Genomic DNA, 25,666 nt, shown 5'->3' on the forward strand with positions numbered 1-25,666 from the left:
AATGTGTAGGAATATTAACCTTCTTTTGGTGAAGAAAGTCCAGATTATCTATCAGGAGAAAACAATCTTATGTAATCCAATTGAAACTATAAGACGAAGATGTTTTGCAAACAAATTGCTAATATGTAAGTCATTTGGCTAGACCAACAGGGTGACCTTTCAAGCTATCTCATGGGCTATTTATGCACTTATTTAAAGACCACCCTGCTATGTTGAGTGAAATAACATTTTCTTTGTCTTATTTTCTCATTTATTTGTTATGTTGCAATAAAGTGTATGTTTCCTTAAAAACAACACTCACACACCAAGAAATAGAATTTTAAATCAAAAAGTTGTCTTGAGGTTTATTTTCAACTCTTCTTGTCAACACTTCTCAATGCTAACTAGATTTAGTGAAACTTCTTTTATAAGCGTGTGAAGACCTTTTCAGCAATGACTATCCCAGCTAATATTAACAACAAAGTCTGGGGTGTGATTGTAAATGACTTTTCATACGCCAAAAGTATTTTGTTGTTTGAAGTGTCAAACCCTTTTCTTAACTGGCAAATAACAAATTCTATATATTTATTGTGTATTACGTACATGTTGTTTTGAAATATGCATACATTATGGAATGGCTACATAGAGCTAATTAACATATGTATTATCTCACATACTTATTTTTTTTTGTGGTCAGAACACTTAAAATCTACTCTCATGGATTTTCAATAATACAATACATTGTTATTAACTGTAGACACCATGTGACAGTACATCTCTTGAACTTATTCCTTCTAAATGAAATTTTGTGTCCTTTGACCCATATCTCCTCTACCCCTGCCTCCAGCCCCTGGTAACTACCGTTCTACTCTCTACTTTCAAATTCTTCTCTTATTGCTGGCTTTACACAATGACTGTAATCATTCCAAGAAGCGACCTCAAAGAAGCCATTTCCAAAAACATCATTTCCTAAACTAATTTTAAAATAAAATTGCTGTAAGTTACTAAAAAAGAAACAATATATGCTAAGTATATAAAATTTAGGGCTGGAGAAATGTTATTCAAAACATTTCTCTCTTCATATTTATTTAAGAAATTATATAATGTCAAAGAATAAATATTAATTTTTTGAAAGACACAAAAGACAGACATCTAAACCATCCAGATATAATATAATCATGATCATGTAAAAATTATTGTAACCATAGAGAAGAAAAAAAAACCCATACTTGTAAGTTCTTTAATGGTTGTACTGACTTTATTTATATAATGTTGGCATCATACATCTTTCACTGTATATTATTTCAGTGACTTTCAGTAACTTGATTTTAAAGGATCTTTGTTGCCCTATTTCTCAGTCTTCTTCAAGGCCAGTACACATTGGAGGGAAAGCTATTTGTGCAAGAGGTGCAGTTTGTGACTGATATATGGAGACAAATCAGCCTGAATGGGGCTTATTTTGAGTCCAAGCCTATTGACTGAAAGAGAGAGGGCTGGAATTTAACCAGCATCTGCCATAAACTAGGCTATGTCTTTTATCAGCATATCAAGAAATAAGCTTGGATGCTCAACTCCTTAAGTTCCTCTACAGAGAGGGAACCAGTGACGTTCCTCACTGCATTTAATCTCATTAATAATAATCTCCTGTTTGTTAAGTTCTGTTATAGACCTCATGTTACACATAAAGATACTGAGGCTCAAACATTCAGTCCGTGGCAGGCAAGGGTTTAAATCAAAGGACTCTGGTTGCAGGCTCATTCTATTTGTCATACTTCCTGGAGAGGGAGGTTGACTCACGCCTATAATCATAGAACTTGGGGATCACACCTATAATCATAGCCAAGGTAGGGCCAGCCACTTGAACCCAGAAGTTCCAGACCACGCTGGGGAACATGATGAAACCCCATCTCTACAAAAAAAAAAAAAACACAAAAAGTAGCTGGGTGAGGTGGCATGCCTGTGGTCCCAGCTACAAGGGAAGCTGGGAGGACACCTTGAACCTTGGAGACTGAGGCTGCAGTGAGCCAGGATTGCAACACTGCACTCCAGTGTGGGCAACAGAGTGAGACTCAGTCTCAAAATAAATAAAATAAAAATAAAATAAAATAAATACTTCCTTTCCAAGCACTAGAGAACTGAGAGATTGGTCGAGAGAGTTAAAAAGGGCCAAAGCAGTGATTTTCAACATTTTATGAATAAATGATGAAATCTGTGTGTGTGTGTGCATGCATGCATGTGTACAGAAAGAGCACATGAAGACAGACAGAGATGTACAGATGGTTTTGGTAGAAAACACCAAGCCTTAAGAACAAGTGTAAAAAATGTAAATATAAAGATTAAGGAACAGAGGATTAATACCATGATTGCCTATTCAGAAAAGAAGATTTTTGTCCTGAAAATTTCATTACTGGAAATCATTTCTCCAAAAGCATTTAGATCGTCCTTTATTCATATTAAGAGGAATTAATTGCTTTCCATTTCAATTTATTTTTTCTTCAAGTTAGTCAGTTTTTTCCCTAGTATTATAGATTCATGCTTCATAGACAAGATTAACTTTTTTTAAAAAGTTTAACAACAAGGAGGGTATGAAAGGATTAAGAGCTTGAACTTTTTCCTTTAGATTTCTTGGATTCAAATCAACTGTACCTCAGATTTCATATTTTTCTCCTGTAAAATGAAAGTTGTAATGATTAAATGAGAAGATATAAATAAAGCACTTAAGATACCTGATAAACATTAAATTACAGCTCTTACATCGAAATAACATGCAGAAGTGAGCATTTAAATGTCTTAGATAACAAAGATGCTTCCATTATCAACAATTCATACTAGACCTGCATTGGATTGTTGAATCAATTATCCAGTGAATAAAGTATTGATTTCCAGTCTCTCTAAATGTCCAAATAACGGATTGTTAAAAAATTAATCATATTCTATGGGCACAAATGCTCTTTGCCTCTCTATCTTAGAACCACACACCAAACCACTCATGAATCACTTGAATCAGTCATTTGGAAGTGTCAAACCAGCATAACACAATCTAACAGTGTTCCTAATGTTACATCTTAAAAGATTTATCCACAAACAGGCAACATAGAATCATGACAAGCATTTTCCTTTTTGTACATAAAGTATGGGTATTTTGAGAATTTGAGAAGAACTATAAGTAGAGCATTTTGCTTCTCATATTACTGGTTTAGTGATGGCTAGGCTAAGGACAATAGGGTTGAACAATTTATGCCCAGGATCTCAAGAATAAAACTGTATTGTCCCAAGTGGTAGCCCCAAAGCAGTTAGCAATTAGAGTTCTGAGCCTAGGGTTCTTTCTCTGCTTTCTAACCTCTTGCTGTTATTTGCCTGAGAGTGCTCAAGTCTGCTGATGACTGGGCACATCAAGTTTGAATGAATATGTGGCAGACTCCATTCCTGAAACCTGTGGCATCTGGGTGGAATCCGGATTGCCAACATGGCTCAGCTGATTGTGCACGTGTCTTATGTAATCTGATGGACTTCACATTACAATGTAACTATTGTAACATGTACCTGTGTTCCTCGCTCTGTGTGATTAACTCAATCCTGAGAAGAGTTGAGTTTGTTCACAGTTGTCAGTAATAAAGGAGTTACTTTAAGTGCTTAAAGGGATTTCTGAGACCATATGTATGGTAACATAATGTCATATTGATGAAGTAGAGACTTTGACTCATGTATGGATACCTAGGATGGGGCATAGACAAGGGCTCAATAACTATCTGTTGCTTGATGACTGAGTGAAGAAATGTATAAGGCAAAGCCTGGAAGTGAATGAGTGAGGCAGGAAAAAGAAAAAATCTGGGTGTAGGTGGAAAGAAAGAAAGAAAGAATTAGGTACCTGTTAGATTAGTAGATCAATATGTTGTCAAAAGTTACAGAAAATTAAATACTCAACAAATTCCACACACATTTACAGCCACCTTCATGCGTTAGTTCACTGTTTCCCACATATCAGTCATTTGTTTAGTTCCTTCACAGTTTGTCATATTGAGGCAATGCCTACCTCTTATTTTCCTTTAATTGAAGCTTCAATCAACTGACCTTTTTAAAACGTGGCCCATTCTACACAGTATCACCCGCTAGATGGGTTTGGTGCTCTCAGTGCTCCTTATATTTTCTTTCTTATTTATTTATTTATTTATTTATTTATTTATTTATTTATTTTTGAGGCAGCGTTTCGCTCTTGTGGCCTAGGCTGGAGTGCAATGGTGCGATCTCGGTTCACCGCAACCTCTGCCTCCTGGGTTCAAACAATTCTCCTGCCTCAGCCTCCCAAGTGGCTGGGACCTGCCACCACACCTGGCTAATTTTTTGTATTTTTAGTAGAGACGGGTTTTCGCCATATTGGCCAGGCTGGTTTTGAACTCCTGACCTCAAGTGATTCTCCTGCCTTGGCCTCCGAAAGTGCTGGGATTACAAGCGTGAGGCCCCCTGGCCACTTCTCATACTTTGATGTCAGCTCAAATCACCTGGGATAAAGTTAAAATGATTCTGATGCCATCAGTCTGGGTTGGGGCCATTTCTGCATCTCTCACAAGTTCTCAGATGAGTCTGAGAACCACATTATGAATATCAAGATGCTACATACATATTCTGATAAACACTTAAATACTTAACTAGCAACGTTTTAAAATTTATCTTCGTATCAAGTAAAATTGTTTCATATACCCCATCAGTGGTAAATTGAATGATATAAATATAAACACTCTACTGAGTTAAAAAAAAATAAATTTCCTTTGCTTTCTGGGAATTCACTGCCAAGAAGAAAGATAATTATGTAAGAAACCAAAGTAACATGTGCTATGGGCTATTCTAGAGCTCTGTACAAAATGCTCTGAGAAAATCCTAGAAATTTGGGGAAGACCATAGAAAGAGTAAAAAGTGTGTCTCTGAGCACGAAAATAATGGTGGGATGTCTTTTGGTAGGCAGGAACTAGTTGGAGGGGTAAGAGGGTCAGGAAAGCCCAGAACCTGGGCTGTCTTCTGCCTGCCCCTACAGTTGTGAAGACTGTGCCCCATGCAGTGGAACCCAGCCAGGGGCTGCATGGGTGTGCCACTTGTCCTTCGCAGGACTGCATTGGCCTGTGTATTAGTCTGTTTTCACACTGCTGATAAAGACATACCCAAGACTGGGAAGAAAAAGAGGTTTAATGGACTCATAGTTCCACATGGCTGGGGAGGCCTCACAATCATGGCGGAAGGCAAGGAGGAGCAAGTCACATCTCACATGGATGGCAGCAGGCAAAGAGAGAGATGGGCAGGGAAATTCCACCTTATAAAACCATCAGATCTCATGAGACTTGTTCACTATCATGAGAATAGCACTGAAAGACCTGCCCCTATGATTCAGTTACCTCCCACTGGGTCCCTCCCACAATATCTGGGAATTCAAGATGAGATTTGGGTGGGGACATAGCCAAACCGTATCAGCCTGGAAGGGGGCATCATTTTGGTATCACCCATTCACAGATGGAGAAACGGTAGCTTTTTCAGCATATATCTTCCTGGAAGAGGCTCCCTCTTTTTATTTATCTTCCTGGAGGGGCATTTTGATTCTAATTTGCACAGACATCATACAGCTGCTTCCCTGAACTATTTCCTTAGTACCAAAAGACATCCCATCCTTATTTAGTGCCACACACAGTGAATTATTTGCATAATTTCTTGTCAAATGGGTTTCAATTATCTTCTCGTTTCCCAACTTTCTATCCCATTAGTAGAAGGTAAGAGGATGGATTTAGGAAAGGAGAGGAGAGGATGAGAAAGCCCTAGTTCCAGCTCTCAGAGATTCCTGGCCTTTCTTCAGTATTCTATTTACCCTCTGTCACAGGCAGGATAATGGTCCCCAGAGATATTCATGTTCTAATCTCCTGAACCTGTAAATATGTTGTGTTACATGATGAAGGAGAATTAAGGCTGAAAATGGAATTAATGTTATTAACCGACTTCAAAATAGGGAGAGTATCTTGGAATATCCAGGTGGACCAGCTATAATCACAAGGTCCCTTAAAAGTGGAAGAAGTCTCAAACTGCCAGCCTCAAGCAATTTTCCCAGCTTAGCCTTCCAAAGTGCTGGGATTGCAGATGTAAGGCACTGCACCTGGACTAAGATAAATCACTATAAAGTATAATCTTTTAAAAAAAAAAAGTCTGTGTGTATATATAGATAGATAGATAGATAGATAAAGATATATATATATAAAGAATTTTCCAATTTTCTTTCTCAGAGAGAAAACTAGCAATTATTATTTCAAGTGTATTTTATTAGCCTATATTTATGTGTTAATTTGAAAAAATAACAGCTTGAGTTCAAGCTGGTATCAGTTTTTGTTAAATTCCTACTAATAAGGCAATAATTTAACCAGATATCATAATCACTTATAAAAACAAAATATTTTGCCATTAGAGGCCTGCACACACCCTCAGTGATATGCCCAACAACTTCTTGAATATTTTCTTCAACACCTAAAATTAATTACTACACAATTATAATTTGTTTCCATATTATACCTTGCTTCATATAAGTTCAAAAAATTATCAGACAATTATACATATGATTAATAGCACTAACAACATTTAAAAAATAACCATAACAATATTTCAGTAAGTTCAATACCTTTTGAGACATTATTAATTGTGTCAGTAACATATACTAATGGTGATAATACCTAGTATGTGTCTAGAAAGCCGGCTTGTTAATTTATTTGGCTTACAGTTAATAAAATGAACATTATTTATTTGGGGGAACAAAGTGGGAGAGGGAAGCAGGAGAGGAGGTCAAATGGTGTGATATGAGAAGGACTCCACACTCCTGGCTGGGGGAAGGGGCCATAAGCCAAAGACTGCAAGCAGCCTCCAGAAGCTAGGAAAGAGTAGGAAGTGGATTTTCTCCTAGAACAGTGGTCCCCAGCCTTTTTGGCACCAGGGACCAGTTTTGTGCAAAACAATTCTTCCACGGACTGTGGAGGGTGGATGGTTTCAGGATAGTTCAAGCACATTACATTTACTGTGCACTTTATTTCCATTATTATTATGTTGTAATATATAAAGAAATGATTATACAATTCGCCACAAAGTATAATCAGTGGGAGCCCTGAGTTTGTGTTCCTGCAACTAGACGGTCCCATGGGACCGTCACAGATGGGAGACAGTGATGGGAGACAGTGACAGATCATCAGACATTAGATTCTCATAAGGAGTGTGCAACCTAGATCCTCACATATGCAGTTCACAATGGGATTTGGGCTCTTACGAGAATCTAATGCTGTTGCTGATGTGACAGGAGGCGGAGCTCAGGCGGTAATGCCAGCGGAGCAATGGGGGAGCAGCCTACAGTACAGGTGAAGCTTCTCACCTGCCCGCCGCTCACCTGCTGCTGTGCAGTACCAGTCCGTGGCCCTGGGGGTTGAGGACCCCTGTCCTAGAACCTCCAGAAGTAACGCAGCCCCGACCACACCTTGATTTTAGCCCAGTCAGACACACATCAAACTTCTGGCCTGTAGAACTATAAGATAATAAGTTTGTGTTGCTTTAAGCCACTAAATGTGTGGTAATTCGGAACAGCAGCAATAGGAAACCAACATGACCTCTCGAGACCCAGAGACCCCTCTGGTTTGCCTCTTTCTGCTTCCAGGATGCTGCTTTTTTCTGGCTACATCTCCTACTTTTCCTTCACAGTCTCTTTTCCTGGCTTCTCTTTATCTCTAAAAATTGGTTCTTCTCCAGATTATGCAGTTACTTCCCTTTTCTCACTCTACAGGAATCACAAATTTGCTGAACACAGCCCAGATTCAGATTTCAGATATGTTTTCCTTGGCCTACAGGGTGTTTTTTCACAAGCCAAAGTGAAATGCATTTAGGCGAAGCACGCGTCCTCTAGATTTCCATAACTCACGCTACTCCATACTGTATTTTACCTGGCCTTCTTCCCTCATTTACATTATTTGCTTTGTCCCTAAACATTTTGAGTTGAGGATTCTTCTTCTACAACATACATATGTAATGAGATGTCAAGATGTTACTTTGAAAAGGATTCACGAATCACATAAGTTCAGGAAATGCCAAGTTAGACAAAGGTGGGTTGTTATATGTCAAGAATTAGGAGCCTCGATTATGCTAATTATCATATATCTGCATAGATAGAGTACAGGCACGCACACAGTATGCAGCTGTATATAGCATTCAGCATATCCCAAACTTGTATCCCTATGGAACTTTAGTGTGGCATCTTTAGGTTGGATGCTCCAACTGTACACATTGAGATATGTTGTTTAATACTCTCTTTTCATCTGTTTCCATTACTGCAATCATCACCCACATCTTGATGAATTCCCAAAGCTATAAATAAAGCCAGCACTTACAAAGCATGAACTGCATGGTACATACTGTTGTAAGTACTTTCATACATATAAGATGACTTACAACACTGATATGATTGATAGTAGACACTGTTTTTATTCTTATTTTACAGGTGAAGAAACAACTGAGGCCTAGATAAGTTATGTGTACAATGCTACGCAGCTAGAAAGCTACAAAGCTGAAGTTTGAACGCAACTCATCTTCATCTTGGTCCAGACTCTATGCGCAGAAGTACCCATACATCCAGCACTCACCTTGCTCTTGAGCAAAAGGTACGTGTCCAACTTAAGAAAGCGTTTACTACTAGAGATCACTGAAAAAATCATAAGTCATCTTAATCAGGTTGAATGCACTTCCCCAGAGATGTTCAAGAAGAGGTTCAATGACTTCTTAGGAGAGAGTTTTTTGAGAGGCACAAACATTGAAGACATCAAATCCAATCGTAAAGTCCTTCCAAACGGGAGATTGTAAAAGGATATAAAGGTCTATTCTGGGTGGGAGGATAACATGGGCAAAGGTAATGACTGTCTGGGAGGAGCAGAACAGTCTGGCTGTCATGAGAAATTCATAGAGAAGAGCAGTTCCCAGTAATGCTGCAAAGATCGGCTAGAATCAGATTGTGAGAGGCCTTGAATGTCAGCAAAATCGGGGTTTGGTCTGAATCCTCTTAATCCTTTAACTGATGGGAAGTGCTAAAGAGTTTCTCCTCGGGAAAGTGATAAAGTGTTGCCTTTTTTTTTTCTGGTTTGGAGTTTTTTGTTTTGTTTTGTTTTGTTTCCGATGCAAAGGGTATGAAGGAAATTAATCAGACGACAGTCTTGATCTTCTGAAGAATGACTCAGTCAAACCTCTTTCGAATCTTCTCTTCCTCCCACTGCCCACAAGGTGGCACCAGAACTCAAAATCAGGACTCCCTGGAAGGTTGTCTCACTGTTCCAAGCCTTTACTGTAGGATGACTCCTATGAAGATACTTGTGAGGTGAACATGTCAAAATATATTTTTATTACCAATTTCTAATCAGCCTCTTCATTCACTCTGGGGTATTTGTACAGGAGTTAACAATTTTCAGCTTAACCGACTGCAACGTTCTGAGGAACTTCTGGGGACGGTGCCAGTTTAAGAGACTGTTGTAGACCAAAATCATAAACAACACATCCTACAGAAAATGCTAATGACCAGCTGGAAGTTGATACAGTGGAATTTGTTCCACCCTCGATGACTTCCAGAAGTGGGGAGCTGTTCTAGTTCACAAGACGGAGAGGCTTTTCAGGTGGCTGGTTAAATTACCTCTTTGACACTTAACTCTAGTTAGGATGTGGAAGGAGATGAAAGGCTGAGCCAACTTATTACCTAATTCTTCAGGAAAGAAATGTGAGAGTACAGCTCTGTGTCCCTCTTTCCTTCCGAGTGCCCTTTCACGCTATCAACTAGTTTACACTGCTGAGGGCTCGCTCCTTTACATATCTCTTAAGCAAAATTTTTTTCTTAATGTCACAGTTCTGCTTTTGTCTTTTTAAAAAAAAAAATAATGAGAGGGAAGTAGGCTTTCAATTTGCTGGAAAGTTTCTGTTCTCACCAATCTCTATAAAAAGCAATCATACTTGGTCACTTGTAAATATGCCTAGTACACGTATCAGGATTCCTATTTTAAACATCTAAGACTAGTTCATATGATTCAAAATTTCAAAAGGCAAAATGGTCTAGCACTCAAATCACAGGTAAGTGGGCACATGGCATTTTTCCCTAAATCCTTCAAACTGAAATTTGAGGAGGAAATACAAAGTTCGTGAGCGTGTGACAAAGCGGGTATTGTTTAAAGATAAAGGGGCTTTTGTCTAAATACCATGGTCTCAATTTCCCAGGTTCTAGAGAAAAAGAAAAAAAAAATGTATATACTCTTTAATTTTGTTTACTTGAAATTCTTATGTTTTAGTTTTTCCAAACCTGTCTCTTCTAAAATGGGCAGCAGAAAAGTGAGGCTAATATAGATGATAGACTGATGGACTTGGATAAATAATTAATGGCCTGGAGTAATTAGCTGGAAGATGTTTAATCATTAATTTGTCTGAGTCATCAGAAGCATTTGAGCTTACCGATAAAATATTCCACTAATCATGAGTATGTATATTTTGTCAAGATGGAAATTAATATGAGATGAGAATTAAAATTAAAATACGGGACAAGTCTATTTGGTCTACTCTTTGTTTGTTAAAGATAAATGAAATTTTGCTTTCCTTTATTGTACCTAATGAGAAAAAAAGATACATAAATTATATCTGTACATATAACCAAGAAGTCAAACTTTTTGGTTAGAGAGGCAAAGTAGCTGGCAAGCTTTGTCTTTCTTTAGGGACTTATTTAGGGGGTAGGAGAGCAAAAACGAAAACACTTCATTATTAAAGTATCTGGTGAACAATTAGGCTTCTTCCAGAGGATTTAAGGGGAAAAAGGTTCTTTAACATAATGCAATTTATGGCTGTGTTCTTCAATGTGGTGTTTTCCAATACAATTTTATTACAGGCTCTAAATTATACTTTCACAGGAAAGGTCTGTCTTTAAACTTTTAGGTCAGAATTGTTCAGATCTTTTCACACTGAATCAATCAGGTTTAAAGCTGGCAAAATCCTTGGCAGCCTTGTAAATCTTTCAAAAGATGTTATCCAATTACCCTTCATGGGCCACAGGATTCTACAGCGTGACTATTTCCTTCTCTATGAGGAATTAAGTGCTCATGAGAGGTTAGAAACCAATGGAGTTGAAAAGTAAGGTTCTGCATTTTTCCTCCAGTTCACATGGTAGAGATATAGGCAGCTACTAAGATATCCTGAGATTTGCCAGACATTCTGACCTAAACAGTGGCCCTCCTGGCATCATTAAAGTTGTAATTGTTTTAAATCAGGAAAACAAACAAACAAAAAATGTTAACACCAGAATGGTTCTTGTTACAAAACCTTATTTTTGGAGCTGTATTAAGGATTTACCAGAAGAACGTGATCCAAATGGAAAGCGTAAGAGATCACTATTACTCTTAGTTACTTTTGCAAGAAAAACATTTTTAGGTACAGTCAGTAAATACACAAGGGATTGAAAAAGAAAACAACAAAAAAGGATAAAGGTACTTCCTTAGTCTGTGTTGATCTAAAAAATGTGCTTATTTTCCATTTAAAAAACACATATTAATCTCTGTTAGTTCTTCCTCTTCTAGGTTCCCGATATAGAATACTAATAAAAGGCTAAGGAGACATTCAATTTATATAAAAGCCTATTTCATGCCACTTGGTTTCAAGGGAGAAAATAATCATAGGCAGAATCATTTGAAAATAATTTTTCAAGGGAAAATGTGAACATGTAGCTAGATTCCCTCACAGAAGTTAGGAAAGCACAGCTTTCCTTTGTCATGTAAAAAGTGGAGGGGAGGTTATGGGATTCCAGCTGCACCTTTGACCTCAAGGCTTCTTGAGTCACTCACTTGTCATGACCTTTGACCTTTGGCAAATCATGCCCCTGTCTGTTTCGCTTGATTTTTACTACCTACAACAAAAGGCGTTTTCCCCTCTGGAACACATAAGCAGAAGTCATATAAATGTTTGCAAATAGTTTCTCTGCCAACCATCAGGCGAAGAGAGAATAAGTATAAAAGAAAAAATTACAAAGCACGGAGGAAAATGCTCTAACGTTTAAAGTTTCCTCCAGTGGCGTAGATTGATTTCAATAACTACAGTGTAAACACTTGGATTCATGTTCCCTCTTAAAAATCTTTACTTTCTTTGATTTAAAATATAATGTAGTAAGAGGTGGAAAGATTGGTGCTTTAATAAATTATACTTCTTGTACTTTGCACTCTAGTCACTAAAAATTGCAGACATCATCTCACAGCTGTGTGTCATCAATACCTCCTTTTACTCACTTTCTAGATTGTTTCCATTTCCAAAGACATGCAATTCCTTTTATCAACATTGTGAGTGAAAGGTGAATATGTGCAAACATTGGGAATAAAAGGTAGTGTTGGAGCTAACTCAAGTACAGGAGAGGAAACCAGGCTTGCAAAAGCGTAGGTAGAAGCTCTCGGGGTAGAATATTCAACCACTTAGCACGTACAGTTCTAAGTGCCAAACCTCATTTAGTCTTTACGATAATAACTATTCAGAATCTATTTAATACACACTGCTGATTGGTAACACATGATTCGAGTTTTCACAAGTTTTCCTTTCTAATACTCAAGTTTGTTTGCTTGCTTGCTTGCTTGTTTTAAGCAAGAAATAAGGGGGAAAAAAGCTTGAAGATACACATTAATAAAAGTGTCTAGAAGGTTCGACACAACGAAGAATGATGTATACTTTTTCACCAAGATGAGAATGAATGAAATCTCTTGGATCATAACACTTTAGGATTTGTCTACTTATGGGATGTTCTGTGGTTATTTTTACTGCCCAGCCAGCATGGAGATTCTTATTTTTTTCTTTTTGCATCAAGACAGAAGCATTTTAATATTTGCTTTGGGAATAGTTTTATTTTTAGCTATTTCCACCCACTTTTTGCATTCATTCACAGTCCACTGTTTTGTTTTTTCCTGGCAGTTTCTCTTTTTCTGAGGCTCAAAATACATGTTTGATACTTCGAAAACAGTGAAAATTGGCACCATAATGAAGTCAGTTTAGGTGAGCCAATACACCTGGCTCAATCAAACTTTAAAAGGAAAATTAAGAGCTTGCCAAATAAATGCTCATTTAGTTAAAACCTTTGCAACAAAGACTTTCAATATTTGTAATTCATTTTAAAGAGAGTTGAAAACAAAATCTCTTCTAAAATTCTCACATAAATCTGTTTATAGCAGTGTATCTGCAGCCTATAGTTTTTATGGTGGCTACACAGAAAAAGATTAGACTAAAAGATGCCCAGGGGGTTAAAATATTACCCTTCCTGAGTTAGAGGTAGGGTCATTTGAATGGGCTGATAACTGTTGAGAAAATACTTAACAGTGGCCAGCCTGTGACATCCTACGCTGCCTGAATGTACTTTTTTCTAATTTTCAGATCTATCACCACAATACCAAATACTTCCTAGAGCAGTCAAAATTCTTTCCCCTCAGATCTTAGCTAAGGGTCCTATGGCTTCCAATTAAAACTCTCAGGATTTAGTTTTCATTACCTTTCCACTAGAATATTTATGACTTCCTGTAGAGCTAGGCTTCAATAGCTTTTAACCATATGGAAATTTGGGCGAATTTGTTGCATTGCTTTCTTACTTGAAAGGTCTGAAAGTTGACTTGATAGGAAATAGATTCCTTAATTTCATGAAAATCTGTAACACATGTCATCTGAATGAGATAACTAAACGACAAATATTATCCATGTTTTAATTTTTTTCCCCTATGTTAAGCCATTTGAATGAATAATGTCACTGACTTTCTCCATCCTCCTGAGGGATGGGTGCAGTTTTTATAGTCATGATAAAAAAAAAAATTAATACTACTATGTGAGATAGTAAACAAATTTTACTTTAGGCTTCACATGGCTAATAGTGACTGTAATTTCTTTATGACCCCTTTGATGTCAACCTGTATCTACTATTAGCTTTCTCCAGAGCAAGATACTTTTGAAATGCAAAAGATCACCCTCACTGTCCTCCCTCCCCCAACCCACCCTAACCCTCCACCCGGAGTCCTGCATAAAATATCTCAGTGGCTATCCATTCAAATGGAGCAGGGTTTCTCAACTATGGGATAATTCTTTATTGGGGTGGGAAGAGGACTGTCTTTTTTTATTTTAGGAGGCTTAGCCTAATCTCTACCCTCTAGATGCCGGGAACATTATCCCCAAGTGATGACAACCAAAAACATCTTGAGACATTGCTAAATGTTTCCAGGAGGGGGAAATTGCCCTCAGTGATAAACCAGTGAGATGGAATGAAATCCTCAAGAATGATTTAAGGAGTTTTCCTACCTATTACAGTCTGTAATAGTCAGGGTTCTCCGGAGAAACTGAACCAATAGGATGTGCATATAAATAGAGAAAGAGATTTATTATAAAGAGTTGGCTTCCATGATTATGAAGACTAGCAAGTCCAAATCTGCAGTGTAGACAGGTAAACTGGAGACCCAGGAGAACCAATGGTGCAAATGAAATCTGCTGGAGAATTCATGTCCCTCAATGATCCCTTTCCATTATCCCCATGCTTCAGCCAAACAGACCTTATTTCATTTCCTTGAATATATGCTCTTTCTCATCATGGGATCTTTGCACATGATATTCCCCAATCCTGGAATACCTTTTCCCACTACACCCTGCCATTAAACAACTAACTCCCTCTTTCAGTTCAACCTCAATTGCACCTCTTGCAATTATAAATTCTTCCCAATCTTCCTGAGTAGATGAAGTCTCCCCATTATTTGCTGTTATAGCACTTACACATCTTCCTCAAGACACTTATCACTTTAAAGTCTTTGAGGCTTTTAAATGTTTGCTTTGCTCTATATCCCCAATACCTAACATACAGTAGGTATTCATCAAATATTTGTTGACTGATCAAATAAATGAATTCACATTTACTCAAAATATGGTATCCTTTTTCTGGCAATCACTGGCTTACTGAATGATGTTATAATGGTCTGAATCACAAGCTTCTATGCATGAATATCAGAAAGTCAATATAGCAATGCAGCATGCTTATTTGACAAACATTCATTGTCAGCTGCCTATGGGCTATTAGAAAAACTTCGGATGCCTTAGACTCCACTGCCACTGTTTCTTATTGCAACTCCTTGAAAACTATAAAATGCATCACTTTATTTATTGTAGCATAAAATCTGTAATGAGCATTCATAAATGTGCATTACATATCTTGGAATTTAATGATTTGGGGAAAAGTAGTATGAAAGGAAAATACATCTTGGGGCCCCAAAATCACTAAGCTAAAGGGAAAAATCAAGCTGGGAACTGCTTAGGGCAAACCTGCCTCCCATTCTATTCAAAGTCACCCCTCTGCTCATTGAGATAAATGTGTATGTGACTACCTCCTTTGGAGAGGCTAATCAGAAACTCAGAACACAAGCATCTGTCTCTTATTTACCTATGACCTGGAAGCCCCCTCCACACTTCAAGTTGTCCTACCTTTGCTTCCAGTTGTCGCAGCCTTTCTGAACAGAGCCAATGCTCATTTTATACAAGTTGATTGATCTCTCATGTCTCCCTAAAATGTATAAAACTAAGCTGTGCTCTGACCACCTTGGGCATGTGTTGTCAGGACCTCCTGAGGCTGGTCATGGGCATACGTCCTTAACTTTGGCAAAATAAACTTCTTAAATTTACTGAGACCAATCTCAGATGTGGGGAGTTCACATTAAGTATGCCAGTTACTCATTTATTGCCCCTGTGCTTCAAATTCACCCTTCATTGCCCTGCTTTGGAACATTGGAGATGGAACCCTAAAAGACTTATCTCTTGCTAGTCAGTATCACGTTAATCTTTGTCAGTGGGAGACATCAGAGGAGGGACAGTGCCAGAGGAAGAGACTTCTCTTGATTTGGTTGCTTCCTTTCTTCTCGTTTTATAGTGTACCAATTGGAGGTGTGTGTCCAAGAGGTGACGTGGCACATGCCCGCCAGCCAGTTCTGCTTGGACCCCAGTGGAAGGCTTTCTGAATGCCAGTTCCTACCCGGATTTCCCAGCTCACCAGTCCCAGCCAACTGGCCATGGACCAGATTTGGCCTGAAGCAGTCCAACTTCTCTGCCATCCAGTAGGTCCAGCCACAACGAATTTAGATTCCAATGAAGTCTGAATCTTAGTGCTGGAGAGGAACCCCCTTCTCCAAGTGTATTTCTTCATTTGGGACGTTCGGAGAATTCAAGGGAATTCCCTGAATTCTCTTTTATACTCTCTGAGTGGCTACTCACCTGCTACCAGTTAGTAGTTCTATTAAATATTCCTTGATAAATTACTGGTGTTGATTCTGTTTCCTTTTTGGACTCTGTCTTGTACAGTAACAATGAGTAAGAAGTCTGAATACATAGACATTTACTCAGTCTGAACTCAAGAATATTCTGCGTTTCTAGGCTAAAAAAAATGTCAGCAAGCAGAGCTTTTTAAAGACCTAATGTAATGATCAGACTCCAAGGAATAGATCTTTACTGTTGGATGGAGCCCAAGAGGCCACCAGCCTTTCCAGTTGAACCATTCTGGTCACCCAGAGGTGAAGTGGCTTTGTTTATGGAGTGGCTGTGTGGGACATGCTGGGAGGCAGCTCCTCCTTGAGATTTCTCTGGCTGCCGCTGAGGACCCTCTCCAGGAGCTGCACCAGATGATGCACTGGCGTTTTTATGAGGACCCATGGGAGGGAGAAAGTTCTCTCAAGTCTAAGAACTGGGAATAGTTACGCTTCTTCTGAATGACTCCTTCGGATTTAGCTCATGGACACTGTGAAACATGTAACTGCTTGGTTTCTATTTAGAACAGTGGCCAGAAAGGTCAGGAGCAAAACCGTGGCTCTCTCCGGGGAAGCAGGCAGTGCCCCATGACAATGACACTTTACATTCCTGCTCCTCTGGCTTAGCCTCAGTTGTTTTCCACCCTGCTTTTTCCCTTGCCTTGATTGCCTCATGTATTTATTATTGTTATCCTATTATATACATCACTTTAAAACATCCATTTAAAAGTGAGTTGGCTATAAACAAAATATCCAAGTATAAATCTGTTCTCCTCAAGCTGACTTCATTGTTCTTTTTATTACTGTTTCCTTGCAGCAACAAAGAATTCAAATACTTGTACCTTCCTGCGAACAGGTGCACCTCGGAGACCCAAGAGCAATTTGTTCAGATATTTCGAAATTTCCTTTACTACTTGCTTACCTAATTAATATGTTTAATAAATGTCCAATTTCATATCCAAATCACAAAAATTGTTAGTCTGGGCTTTATCAACTTTTTAGTAATTTTTTCAATGCAAAAGTATCCAAATTGATCACATTTGACTATTACAAGGCTGGCCACAGGCTCAGAAAAATAAACTTTTATTTTTTCTTATTTCTTTATCAAATTATATTATCAAAATATGGTTTCTTTCAAAGATAATCATTTATCAATATTCCACTAATTGTGGGGGAAAAAATTTGTGTCCTTTCTCTTTATTTTTGTGTTCTTATTGTTTTTTCTGTGCTGAATAAGCAGCTTTCTTTCTCATGTCTCTCTAGGATGGTGAGAGATGACTATTCAAAACGTTATTTACACCTAGACTCCCTCAAGTTTCTGTGCTTCCGTGGCCAGACTTCCACAGCTATCATTTATCACGAGCAGTGACTCATACCTTGTAGGGGCAAAATAAATATTTGCTGAATAATCCTCAGAGCTGCTACCAAAAATGGGAAATCTTGGAAACAAAAAAGCAATCACAGAAAATAAAGTAACTGCAGCTGTGGAAACAGAGAAACCATATGATATTCTTGCTTTTCTCTTCATAATTCCTCCAAAGAGAGGCAGATTTTGTTTCTCTGTACTGTAGCTGAAAAACAACGTAGCTTTGTCTTCGTCTGATTTCAAAGAAGTCCAAACAATGTTTTTTTTGTTTTCTTTTACTTCAGAGAAAACATGACACTCTGCCATTGGTAGATACTCATTCTTTTTGTTAAGTATCTATGTGAGAGTTTGACAGTGTTTTTATGCAGATAGCCCTGGTAACCTTGGTTCATACTCCAGAAGGCCTTTGGTGAAGAAAAGTCAGGAAAATGGATCTACAGACTCGTCTAATGGGAGAAATTCGGAGAAATGGGCCACAGGAGCAAATGACAGAAACAAATAAAAAAGAAGTGTAAATGAACTAATAGTCAGTGCCTCTGCTCTCCTATTGCTGTAACCAGCACATTACTAGACGTAGCCTTCTCTTTGTCTCTTATTTAACCCTGAGCATGGTTCATAGATAAATGGGCCAATGTCCTTTTAACCATCAGATTTTCCATTTATTTCAGAAAATATAAGATCAATTGTCCATGTGATTCAATTGGGTTACTGGGTTAGTGCCCTTCATGCCTTCAAACATACTCTTGTACCTATTTGCATCACCCAAGTCTTTGATCTTCCAAAATAAAGCCTGTGTTTTTCTCAGGGCCCTTCTAGGATGATTAGCTCAACTGAATCAAGGAGGAATGAACCCTTATCTCTGAACACCCTAAGTTCCTCATGCAAGTGAGCTAACAGAAATCAAAACAGACAAAGGAATTGCAAAAGACACATTTTAAATACCATATCCTATCAGTTGATATTTTATTAAAATGGGTGACTAGATTTTCAGACTTAGGTCTTACAAGTAATTTGTTTTTGAAATTAGTAACAGGAAAATACATTGACATTTTCCAGCTTTATCAATCACGTGAAAAGTTTTGATGAGCACTTTTAAGACATTTTAATAAAAACAACCTTTTCCTGTAGTATGTTAGCCTTTGGTTAAGGAAAGCATGCATGTTGTAAGTGTAAGTTCTCCTGGCACAGAGATGTAAGTATGACCAGGAAGATAAAAGGCAGTGGTGTAGCGAAACAGAGCTATTCAGATATGTGTACAGACAGGATCCCTGGGAGCCAAGGGATGCTGTGTTGTGATATGCTGCAGTTACATCTGCTCTTGTCCTGTGTGGTCAGCTCGCTTCGGATAAGATGTGGGATCTCTGAGGAATTAAGTCAGGACCTCAATCTAACCAACAGAGAGCCTGTCATTGGCATTAGCAATGGCATCGGCCCTGCAGTATGCAATAGCTGAGCTTCCCCTTGACAACCACAAAAGTTCCTCAAAGGCTGTCTGCAGGATAATGGGAGCAACTAAAGAGGAAGAGAAGCATGGCATGCACAGTACTTAGTAATGGAAATATGACAATTCCTGTTGCTATTTTTGACGAGTGCAAAATTACAATGGGGATAAGGCAGTCTAGAAAAGGCTATGGCTTTAGTGCGCTTAGTTTGGGGGTGAAAGTAGAGATAAGGGTTGGTACAGTTAAAAATAAATGATTCTGTTACCATGGTTTCCTTCTTTATAAATTCTTTTCAACATGAATTGCTGTTGTTGTGTTTAATTTTAGATTCATGCAGATTTTCAACAAATAAGAATTCCTATACGTCTGAAAAATGGTTTTTTAAAGCTGTAGGAAAGGTTTTTGGCAGTCTGGTTTAAACATTTCTAAGCAAACTAACATGCAGGGTTCTGGCTTTTAGACAACTACCAAAGGAAAGTGAATAAAGAGAATGAGAACTTAAAGAACATATAAGGCTACATTTAATGTTCTCATTAAAACATAAATTCATATTATTGTAACATTTAAGGGCATGCTGAGTATTAAATACTGCCTCTCAGAACCATAGAAATACAGGTGTTCCTCCTATAAAGTAACTCTCTTGACAATGTACCCATAAAAGATTTCAGGTATCAAACATTAATTTACATAAATATGTATTTATTAATATCAAAGGCTCTAATTGTGTTTTCAAAATCTGTCATATTACCTCAAATACAATTCCATTTTCTTGAATAGGGTATCAGAATTACTTATAATTTATACCCACTCTAAAACACCTATGTTTCATTTTTTTAAAAAATAATAATGGATATTTCAAATTTGGAAAACATAAATGAAAAGGAAGAGTTGACTTGACCAAATAAATTATTTTTCCTTATGCATTCCTTATGGCATCATTTAAATAATGAACTCCCCCACCACAATTAAAATAGGACTTGATTTTTTAAAAGAAAGAAAATCAAATTACCTATACAGAAATGCATTATAATGCAGTTACAATGTACACAGCAGTAATACAGTTGCAGTAGTACAGGATGGAATTCATTACAACTGAAAGGAAATGAGTGAACTATATTTGTCTTTATAGACTTATTTTCTAATTTCATTACTCTGACTTATTATAGTACTTATTTTCTTAATTGTACATTTTGTCTTTTAGTCATAATAGTTCCAATTTTGCTAAATTTTTTTTAAATCTGAAAATTTAGAAAATAAAAAGTAATCCTTGTGGTATTTTAGTTCAATTAAAGTTGAAACAGAAGCTGACAATATTTCTCTTGATTTATCCTAAATTTAAATTAACATATACTGATTTGTGGTTTGGTGAGGGGTGGTGTGTGTGGTGTGCTTTGGAGGAAGGCAATGGACTTGATTATTAAGATATTTCAATTAATTGCAAGTCATTGCCCAAGTTGATGTCATAATTGTATCATTCTCCACTTCTGCCTGTAAGTATAAGGAAATTTCCTCATGTTTTTTACTATTTCCATAATATAGTAATCATGCAAAAAATGTGAAAATTCAGGTGTGAAATTTTCATGAATAGATCAGAGCTGCTCAGAGCCGATTTTACCCAGTGTCTGTTCTTTCCAGAAATATGTCTGGGAGGTAGTATGGCCAAGGACATACTACTTCAGTTTCTCTAAGCTTTGTTTGTGGCTAACTTGGAAGAACAGCTGATCAGCTTCTTCCTGATGGCAGCTTGCCTCTGTCATGAAGCTAAAAATCCCAGGGGCCTTTGGATTAAAGTGCAACCGCAGCGGTTCTGTGGCTATTAAATCATTTAGCTTCACTATGAAAGCATAAGGTACATACCACTGGCTGTGACAGACTAGTGTTGACTGGTCTTCATACCCAGAACAACTAGAAAAGCTTGAGAAAATACTTTTCAAGAATCTGCTTGAGGCTAGGCGCGTGGCTCATGCCTGTAATCTCAACACTTTGGGAGGCCGAGGCAGAAGGATCACTTGAGGCCAGGAGTTTGAGACCAGCCTGGGCAACACAGGGAGACCTTGTTTTTACTAAAAAAAAAAAAAAAAAAAAAAAAAAAAAAAAAAGAGGGGAAAAAAAAACATAAGCCAGGCATGGTCCCAGCCCATGTCTGGGAGGTTGAGGCTAACAGTGAGCCATGAGCATGCCAGTAACTCTATCTTTGGCAACAAAGCAAGACCATGTCTTAAAAAAAAAAAAAAAATAGAATTTGCCTGAAAGTTTTAAAGAACTAGCAAAACAGCCCCAACATAAAGGAGTCAAGATCCCAAAGACTAGAGAAATTCATTGAGATGAGTCTCCCTATTTTATGCCACTTTTCTCCCTGAGCAATCCCAGGGTTTCCTGCAGTCTCACCAAACTGGAGAGCTAAAACTTGGAGTCCAAACTCCAAGGAGCCATAAACTGGAGAGAAGGTAAGCATAGAGAAGTGAACTGAACAATTTGAGAGGAGACCCAGTGAGAAAGTAGATGACAGAAACAGATGGTGATGTAATAGATACAACGGAGTTATGAGGCACAGACTTTCCAATAACTCAAGAACATACTTGGCAAAATGAGCAATTGCATTTGAAAACCGAAACCTATTGAAAGAAGAAATCAAATGAAATCTCTAGATCTAAAAATTAAACTAAAATAAACATGCAATAGATTGCCAAAATGACAGATTAGACACAACTGAAAAAAAAGACAATGATATGGAAAACAGGTCACTAGAAAAAATAGCCAGATTAAAACAGAGGGAGAAAAAAGCTAGAATATACAGAACAAAGACTTCAGAGAATGTGCGAAAAGATGCCAAGGTCTAATATGTGTGATTAGAGTCCCACAGGAGAGTAAGAACAAAAGTGAAACGAACAACATTTATGAAGATAATAGCCAGGACCTCTTCAAAACTAATAAAAGTTATCAACCCACAGATTCAAAAAGCAATATGAACCCAAAGTACAGTAAATACACTGAAAACCATGCCTAGGCAAATTAGTAAAATCTGCTGAAAACAAAAGAAAAGAGGTAACCTTCAAAGCCGCTACAGAAAAATTACAAGCTTTTACTTTCAAGGGGCAAAATACTTTCCATAGTAAATTTCTCAACAGAAATAAATAAATCCAGAAAACAACGAAATGATATCTTTCAAGAAAAAAGAAACAGCCAACTTAGAAATCTATACCAAGAAATAATAGTCTTCTAAAATGAGATAAATGCTTTTCTATACAAACTTAAACTATAACAAAATTTGCCAACATATCTGCATACAAGAAATATTAAAATGTTTTTTCAAGCAAAAGGAAAATTGTAACAGAAGCACAGAAATGCAAGAGAGAATTAAAAAAATTTAAATATGTGGGTAAATCTAAATAAATATTGACTGAAAATAAATATAATTTCACCTTATGTGGTAGAAATACTTATAGAAGTAAAACACATGATTATAATAATCCAAAAAGCAAGAATGACAGCAACTGGTGTTAAAGAGTCTAAGATCTCCATAAGGTATAAGAGGTGATAAAGATACAATTTATATTAGAGTCTTATAGGTTAAGGATACATACAGTGACTTCTAATATGGTTTTGTAACTAATGTCGCCTACAAAGTTAAAGAAAGGAAAGTGGAGTGATAAAATATTTTATGAAATACAAAAAAATCTTGCATAAAAAGAGATGTATCGCAGGCAGAACAAGTAGAAAAGAGTAAGATGATAGACTTAATGTCAAATATATCAGTGATTATATCACATACACATGGCTTAATAGAATTGTAAAGTAGTCCAATGGCTTGAGAAAATTTTTTGACAGTTTCTTATGAATTAAATATACATCTATTCTCTGACCCTGAAATTCCACCCCATTGAAGTTTTCCTAAGAAAAATAAGAATGTATGTACATATAAATGCTTATGGAATCTTTATTCATTATATATGAAGGTTGGAAACAATTCAACTGTATATCACACACAAAAAAACAGTCACACAATATAACACTATTCAACAATAAAAAAATTACTTATAAATGGTAAGCATGTATCATGCAAAATAAAGGAAACCATATACTCAAAAGTTTACATGCTGTATGATTCATTTATATGAAGTACATATCCAGTCTATGGAGTTAGAGCTCAGAAAAATGGTTGTCTATGGGAGTAGAGACTGCCTGGAATGTGACCCAGGGAACTTTCTGGAAAGATAGAAACATTCTATGTTTGGTTTGAGTGGTTTGTATGAGTATATACTTTTTTTAAAGTTGTCATATTATAGCCAAGATACATGTATGGGTCTCACTGTATGAAAATTTCACTTTAGTAAAAAAATTAAAGGCAAGCAAAAAACAAAAGTATACCCACAAAGATAAATGGACTCAATATTCTAATTTTTAAAAACTATCAAACTGTATGAAACAATCCAAAATAAATGCTGCTTATAAGACACAATTATAAAGATACATAAAGGAATAAAATAAGGTTGAAAGTAAAAGGATGGAAAAAATATATTCTATGCAAATACTAATCAAATGAAAACTAATGTATATAAATTAACAGCAGACAATACAGAATGTAAGGAAAGAAGCATTACTAGGAATAATCCTTCACATTCCTCCACAAAGAAGATTAAAACAAAACTCTAGGCCGGGTGTGGTGACTCATGCCTGTAATCCTAGCAATTTGGGAGGCCTAGGTGGACAGATCACCTGACGTCTGGAGTTCAAGACCAGCCTAGTCAACATGGCGAAACCTTGTCTCTACTAAAACTACAAAAATTAGCTGAGCATGGTGGCACACACCTGTAATCTCAGCTACTCCGGAGACTGAGGCAGGAGAATTGCTTGAAGCCAGGAGGCAGAGGTTGCAGTGAGTTGAAATCATACCAGCCTGGGCAACAGAGTGAGGCTCTGCCTCAAAAAACAACAACAACAACAACAAACTCTATGCATCTAATAACATACCTTCAAAATATATACAGCAAAAAATGCAAGACAGAAGTTGAATTATCACAATAGGAGATATATATATATATACACACACATATATATATACCCATATATATACACAAATATATATATAGATATACACATTTTTTTTTTTTTTTTTTTGAGATGGAGTCTCACTCTGTCTCCCAGGCTGGAATGCAGTGGTGTGATCTCAGCTCACTGCAACCTCCGCCTCCCGGATTCAAGCAATTCTCCTGCCTCAGCCTTCCGAGTAGCTGGGATTACAGGCATGCGCCACCATGCCCAGCTAATTTTTGTATTTTTCGTAGAGATGGGGTTTTACCATATCGGCCAGGCTGGTCTCGAACTCTTGACCTCGTGATCCACCTGCCTTGGCCTCCTGCCTTTGCCTCCCTGCCCACCTTGGCCTCCCACAACGCCAGACCCATAATGGGAGATACTAACATTCCCATCTTCATAACAGAAAGAAAAATCAGACCAAAAAAGTCTATAAGATTATAAAAGATTTGGACGCTTGTAACTAATCTGACCTAATTGACCAAACATAAAACAATGCACCAACAACTGCAGAATGTACATTCTTTATCAAGTGATATGGTTTGCCTCTGCCCTATGCAAGTCACATGTTGAATTGTAATCCCTACATGTCAGGGGAGGGGGCTGGCGGGAGGTGATTGGATCATGGGGGTGGATTTCCCCCTTGCTTTCTCGTGATAGTGAGTGAATTCTCATGAGATCTGATGGTTTAAAAGTGCAGCACTTTCTCTCTCTCTCTCTCTCTCTCTCTCTCTCTCTCTGTCTCTCTCTCTCTTGCCACCATGGTAAGATGTGCCTTGCTCCCCTTCACCTTCCGCCATGATTTTAAGTTTCCTGAGGCTTCCCCAGCCATGCAGAACTGAGTCCATTAAACCTCTTTTATTAATAAATTACCCAGTCTCAGGTAGTTCTTTATAGCAGTGTGAAAATTGACTAATACATCAAGTAAATGTTGAGTATTTATCAAAAACTGACCACAAACAAGTCTATAAAGTAAGCTGCAACAAATGTCAAAGGATTTTAATCAGAATATCTTCACTGACTATAAAAAACTAGAAATTAATAACAGCAAAATCACTATAAAATCACCTTATGTCTAGAAATTAAGTAATATTTCCTAAAAAAATGAAATTAGAATTTTATATAATGTGATGGGAGTCTAAATTGGTATCATTACTTTCAAAAACTGGCAGTATCTAATTAAATGGAAATTATATATGTCCATGGAAGTAGTAATTCCACTCATAAGAATACATTCAAAAGAAATATTTATGTTCACCAAAACACATGTAAACACACTATTTGAAATAGCCTGAAACTGGTGAATATTTCTATCAAATAATCATCAAGACATCAGAATGAATAATAATGACATATTCATAATATTCATTCAATGCATTAACACGCGAAAATTGACTACAGATATATGTAATGAGGTGGGTAATTATTAATTTTGAGTGAATATGACACAATGTACATATTTTGTCATCCTGTATATAACAACTTTATCTCCATAAATTGTATAGATGGATACCAGGATAGTAATTACCTTTGGG

General features: G+C 37.2%; 2 long non-coding RNA genes across 3 annotated transcripts in view; both read right to left on the reverse strand.

Moving 5' to 3' along the window:
* LOC102122603 (uncharacterized) overlaps positions 1-25,666 on the reverse strand; it is a 514,820-nt gene that overhangs the window by 427,233 nt on the left and 61,921 nt on the right. The gene's annotated exons all lie outside the window — the stretch shown is intronic.
* Positions 2,408-25,666, reverse strand: part of LOC135968040 (uncharacterized) — an 84,749-nt gene continuing 61,490 nt past the window's right edge. The window contains exons 3-4 of the long non-coding RNA XR_010582466.1: positions 5,956-6,141; positions 2,408-2,646 (exon numbers count right to left, since the gene is read on the reverse strand). This is a non-coding gene — a long non-coding RNA (uncharacterized lncRNA). The remainder of the gene's footprint in view (positions 2,647-5,955; positions 6,142-25,666) is intronic.

The sequence above is a fragment of the Macaca fascicularis genome, chromosome 17, assembly GCF_037993035.2.
Source record: "Macaca fascicularis isolate 582-1 chromosome 17, T2T-MFA8v1.1".
NCBI lineage: Eukaryota > Metazoa > Chordata > Mammalia > Primates > Cercopithecidae > Macaca > Macaca fascicularis.